The 6,000-nt window shown below is 38.2% G+C and overlaps 1 protein-coding gene across 17 annotated transcripts in view; it reads left to right on the top strand.

Moving 5' to 3' along the window:
• Positions 1-230: 230 nt before the first annotated feature.
• Positions 231-6,000, top strand: part of LOC106177834 (uncharacterized) — a 28,374-nt gene continuing 22,604 nt past the window's right edge. For 5 of the 17 annotated variants that reach the window (XR_015332927.1, XR_015332929.1, XR_015332925.1 and 2 more), the window contains exons 1-5: positions 237-414; positions 3,536-3,630; positions 4,426-4,756; positions 5,031-5,204; positions 5,541-5,640. The gene's annotated coding sequence lies outside the window, so the exon portion shown is untranslated. Of the gene's footprint in view, positions 415-3,535; positions 3,631-4,425; positions 4,757-5,027; positions 5,205-5,540; positions 5,641-6,000 lie in introns of all 17 variants that reach the window. The other 12 variants (XR_015332933.1, XR_015332931.1, XR_015332932.1 and 9 more) reach the window with 10 other exon arrangements.

The raw sequence follows: 6,000 nt of genomic DNA, 5'->3' as shown, positions 1-6,000 counted from the left end.
AAAGTCGAAGATGTTAAAACTGGCTCTAGCCCCTGTATAGGGTTGCGTGTGTTGGCCCTGGCTGGGTAGCTCAGTTGGTAAAGCAGTCACACTGTTCTCAAAAGTTTTGGGTTCGAATCCTGGTCGAGCCTGGTTCCCCCCCCCCCCCCCCCTCCCCAAACACACACACACACACACATTCCCCCAATCGCCACCATACTCAAAAGTTTTGGGGTCGAATCCTGGTCGAGCCTGGTCCCTGGTCAATGGGAATTAGAGTTTCTAGCATTAATGGGGTGGGGTTTTTCTCTTTGTAAACCCGACTGTTTGTTTATCTCAACTCTCCTCAAGAAGGAGTCCGAATCTGCACAGATGCGTTTCCGGTGCATTTCCAATTCTCAGACGACACGAAGATTCTGCATGTTGGTTATCATGGTAAGCAGTATACGTGTTTATTATTTGCGAATGATATTTGTAAGTCTGCTTGATGATGTGTTATCTGATTTCAGCAGAGAAGAAGGTTTGTCTCATGTATTATCATCACACTGAGGATAGCTAATTTATAAAGTCATGTAGGTTTACAGGGTTCTCCGCAGGCCTTTATCGTATCGGCAACGATACGCAACTCTTTTTGTTGTACGCTTCTTTTTTTTTTGGCATTACGATTCTTTGAACTCCAATACCCTTGAAGAATGTGTGTGCCCAATGCCTTTAATGCCTTTATTCCCGACAGTCGCGATGCAAACGACTTGTGTGCATACTTGAATCTCTTGTGTGCACGTTAAGTTGTTTATTTTTATTCTGCCTGGTGCAGTAATACAAGTTTTAACATCTCATGTTGAGGGCGCGGGATCTGGGCACTGACAAGTTTTGAATATCAACATCTGCTTATTAGTTTCATCATCAATGTAATTCTGTGAGATTTGTTTGCTTTATCTATATTTTTGGAGATATATAATAAATGGTCTATCCTTCATGTTATTTTGACTGAAGAATAGTAGCAGTCCTGATCATTTATAAATAAATGAATCCATGTGGCAAGATCAGAAAGAATGCAGTGCTATTTTCCCGCAAAATTTGGTCCTGCACGTGGGCTATGTTATAATGATTTAATGAGATGCAATCTGGATTACTCGCGAAATCAGGTCAGCTTCAGTCACGTGTACAGTATTTGGCTTTTTCATTGGATGTTTCTCTTCACAGTTTGATGAAGGATCAAAATGCCACCCCGAAGACATGTGCGGTCGCATAATATTACAAAATTCTTTCACGTGGTTCCTAGAGTTGGTAAACAAACACGTGGAGGTCACGTCCACTGGTACTGCAGATGAATCTCCTGAAAGGAATCAAGATAATGACCCCGTTTTGTCCGCCACAGCCATGGTGGACCTCATAGACACTGCTGTGTCCAGTAATATCAGGGCTGTAACAGAAGACCATGGAAAATTGAAATAGCCGAGGGATCCGAAAAAAAGAAAAACGGGCGTCAACCCCCCACGGCTTACTACGTATACATGGCAACAGGTGACTGCTGACAAGAAGGGTGTGTTTTTTTTTCATGTTAAAATGTCAAAAAACAATTGAATATCCGTATAACGTTAGTCTACTCTAGTATGTCATGGATATTTATTTAGCAAAAAATCAAAAATGGAAACTTTTTGTAGGAAGTCCAGATTTACACTTCAGACCCCGGACCCCAGTTCAGTTCTATAACCCAATAAATCTCCACCGGACAGTATAGTACTGTCCATTTGCGGACATGTCTTAGGTCTAGTGCATTTGTACTGATATTTTTGGTGTTTTCAGGAATGCTATGTCGAATATAGTGTCTGAGGGCAAGGGTATAGATATTGAATCAAAGCTGTACATGCAAAATTAAGTTGGCAGATTTATACTGTGTTCTTAGACCCCATTTCCACAGATTAGATCGATCTACTTTAGATCAACCTAACTCCCTGGGGGTTCTCGCTAAATAGCTGTCAGTCGAGCGGACACGAAAGTTAATTACCCCCTTACAGCTTGTAGTAGGCAGGACGGACATTTAAGCCACATTATCTGACAGTAATCTAGTGAGACTCCTCGCGGGGATAGATCGATCTAAAAGCTCTGGGAATACAGCCTTAATATGCAGTCATTTCAGTATTGGTCATGCACAGAGCTGCAGTTTTTTATGTATTTTTTACTTTTGTATGCAAGTAAATATTTCTTGAAATGATTGTTTTTTTAACTGAGATCTACTTTTATAAATCTAAATAGATGTAAACTGGTCCTAAATACACCATAGCAACCTGCATTACATTATGCTGTTAGTGGGACTGAAGAGCTTCAGATTGCATGAAATTGCACCCTTTTTGCATGAAATAATGAAAATTTTTCCTCCGGAATACACTACCCCAGACCCCCCCCCCCCCCCCCCTTGTGCAACAATAATATTGTTATATTTTGTTGTTCTCTTCAATCCCCTTTTGACCCTTACAACTAGATCCCTTTTGACACTCACAGCTAGAAAAAAATTAATGCATTCATTCTGAAGCCTGTGTACTGCCTGTTGTTATGCTGTATGTGTCTCTATATATTCTAATCACTATGCATGTCTGTTTTGTGGCTGTATGTGTTTATATATACTTTGAACCTTGTAGCCTTAGTAGAGGTCAGTGCAAAAAAAAAAAAAAAATTATACAGTGTTCTCTTCAAACCCAACCATCACCACTATATAATATAATACCTGGGAATATATCACTTTGTTAAAGGGACACTTAGATCCCACCTAGTTTCATATATGTTCAGAGTTAAAAGGGTTAATGTGAACTTGTGGGGGTGAGCAAGAATTTCTGACAGTCATTTAAATCCCTACATATGAACTTTTAATTTAATGTTTGTAGTCTCATGCCTCACAATACATTGTCTTTTGTGACACTGTATGGCCCATTCACATCGAGTTGAGCCATGGCTCTTGAAAGCCACGACCTAAATATGGCGGACGTACATGAAAGGAAAACTGCCTAATATTTTAATAGTCTCTCCGCCTTTCACACACCTCCCCATGCATCGTCCCTGCGGGGGTACAGTCATCAAATCTTGGCTCCATTGGGATGATACTTGGGGAGGCATGTGAGGGACGGAGGGACTATTAAAAGATTAGGCAGTTTTCCTTTCATTTACAACCGCCATATTTAGGTCATGGCTTTGTAGAGCCATGGCTCAACTCGATGTGAATGCGGCCTATGTGTCTATATATATTCTGATCACTATCTATGTTTGTTTTGTAAAAGGGTCACTTAGAGATTTATATTTGTTCAGAGTTAAAAAGCTAATGTGAACTCGTGGACGTAATCAAAAATTTCTGACGGTCATTCCAATCCCTGTATATAAACATTAATTTTATGTTTATATTCTGATGCTTTAGAGTGCATTGAATTTTGTGAGGCTGTATGTGTCTGTATAAATTCTGATCACTATCTATGTTTGTGTTGTGGCTGTATGTGTTTATATATTTTTTTATCACTGTGATGTGTCTATTTTGTAACTGCTGTATGTCTGCATATATTCTTTTCAGCGGAGATGAAGAAGTGTCTTCTGGATTATCATCACACTGAGGACAGCTACACTCATCATCACATCAAGATCTACAGCATTGCAGCCTCACCACAGGTCAGTGCAAAAATGATATTGCTATACTTTGTTGTTCTCTTCAATCCCCTTTTGATCCTTACCACTTTATATAGTTCCTGGGAAATTATTATTTTTAAAGGGGTCACTTGGGGACAATCCCCCAGATATTTGGATTGATCTATCTCCCTGGGGAGTGTGACTAAATTGCTATCAACTTAACTGTCTTAAATGTCTATCACACTTAGAAAAGCTGTAAGGGGGTAATTATCTTTACCCCCGTGTTGGTTTGATATCCCTGGCAGACAATTAAGTCGATTAAGTTGATGGCAATATAGTGAGACTCCTTAGGGAGTTAGACCGATCCAGATGGATTGATCAAGGTATGGGAACCCAGTCTTAGATCCCACACAATTTTATATATGTTCAAATTAACAAGGGTTGATATGAGCTCATAGGGGTTGCAGTGGGCAGGCGCTGAGAAAAATCTGTATAGGTGAAATTTCCTGCAAATTATCATTTTTAAAAGGGTCACTTAAATCCCACAGAGTGTTTATATGTTCAGAGTGAAAAGGGTTAATATGAACTAATGGATGTGAACAAGAATTTCTGACAGTCATTTCAATTCCTATATACAAACATTGAATTTAATGTTTTCTCATGCCTTACACTGTCTTTTGTGACAGTGTGTGTCTGTATATATTCTGCTTACTGTATATGTCTGTTTTGTCATTGTTTGAATGTTTAATATATTCCGATCTCTGTATTATATCTGTGTTGTATATACTGTATGTGCCTGTATATGTTATATATTGATGATTTGTTCTCTTATTTCAGTAGAGATGAAGGTATGTCTCTTGGACCCCACTTCCATAGATTTTAGATCGATCTATCCCTGTAGGGAGTCTCACTAGATTACTGTCAGCTTAGCCGGCTTAAGTGTCTGTCCCGCCTACTGTAAGCTGTAAAGGGGTAATTAGCTATGGTGCGTGCTCAGCTGACTGCAATTTAGTTTGAACCCCCAGGGAGTTAGGTCGATCTAAATCTTAATCCTTGAATCAATCTAAATCTCTGGGAATACAGCCTTGGATTATCATCCAACTGAGGACAGCTAATTTATAAACTCATCATCACCAGCAAGATCTACAATGTCACAGCTTCAGCACAGGTCAGTGCAACAATAATATTGTTATACTTTGTTGTTCTCTTCAATACCCTTTTGACCCTCACAACTAGAAAAAATTTAATGCATACATTCTGAAGCCTGTGTACTGCCTGTTGTGATGCTGTATGTGTCACTATATATTCTGATCACTATGCATGTCTGTTTTGTGGCTGTATGTGTTTATATATATTTTGATCACTGTGATGTGTCTATGTTGTAACTGCTGTATATGTCTGCATATATTCTTAATTAATGATGTGTTCTCTGATTTCAGCAGAGGTGAAGGTGTATCTCCTTGATTATATCATCATACTTAGGACATCTAAACTCATCATCACATCAAGACCACAACATCGCAGCCTCAGCACAAGTCAGTGCAATAATGATATTGCTATACTTTGTTGTTCTCTTCAATCCCCTTTTGACCAGCACCACTTTATATATTATCTTGGTAATTATCATTTTGTAAAAGGGTCACTTAGTTCCTACTCAGTTTTAACTATGTTCAAAGTGAAAATAATGTCAACTTGAGGGGTGAACAAAAATTTCTGAGTCATTCCAATCCCTATAAATAAACACTAAATTTTGTTTTTATTCTGATGCCTCACAGTGCATTGTGTTTTGTGACACTAAATATGTGTGTGTATTTTCTGATCAATGTATATGTGTGTTTTATCACTGTATGACTGTTTAAAGATATTCTGATCTCTGTGTTATGTTTGTGTTGTAACTACTGTGTACGTCTGCATATATTCTTTATTGATGATGTGTTTTCTGATTTCAATAGAGATGAAGATATGTCTGTTGGATTATCATTTCACTGAGGACAGCTTATTTATAAACTCATCATCACCTACAATATCTACAACCTTGTAGCCTTAGTAGAGGTCAGTGCAAAAAAAAAAAAAATTATACTCTGTTCTATTCAAACCCTTTGTGACCATCACCACTATATAATATAATACCTGGGAATATATCACTTTGTTAAAGGGACACTTAGATCCCACTCAGTTTTATATATGTTCAGAGTTAAAAGGGTTAATGTGAACTTGTGGGGGTGACCAAGAATGTCTGACAGTCATTTAAAACCCCATATATGCATGAACTTTAAATTTAATGTTTGTATTCTCATGCCTCACAAACCATTGTCTTTTGTGACACTGTGTGTGTCTATATATATTCTGATCACTATCTATGTTTGTTTTGTAAAAGGGTCACCTAGAGATTTATATATGTTCAGAGTTTAA

The sequence above is a fragment of the Lingula anatina genome, chromosome 2, assembly GCF_051362555.1.
Source record: "Lingula anatina isolate TDL-2025a chromosome 2, LinAna3.0, whole genome shotgun sequence".
NCBI lineage: Eukaryota > Metazoa > Brachiopoda > Lingulata > Lingulida > Lingulidae > Lingula > Lingula anatina.
This window is presented reverse-complemented; position numbering and strand designations above follow the sequence as displayed.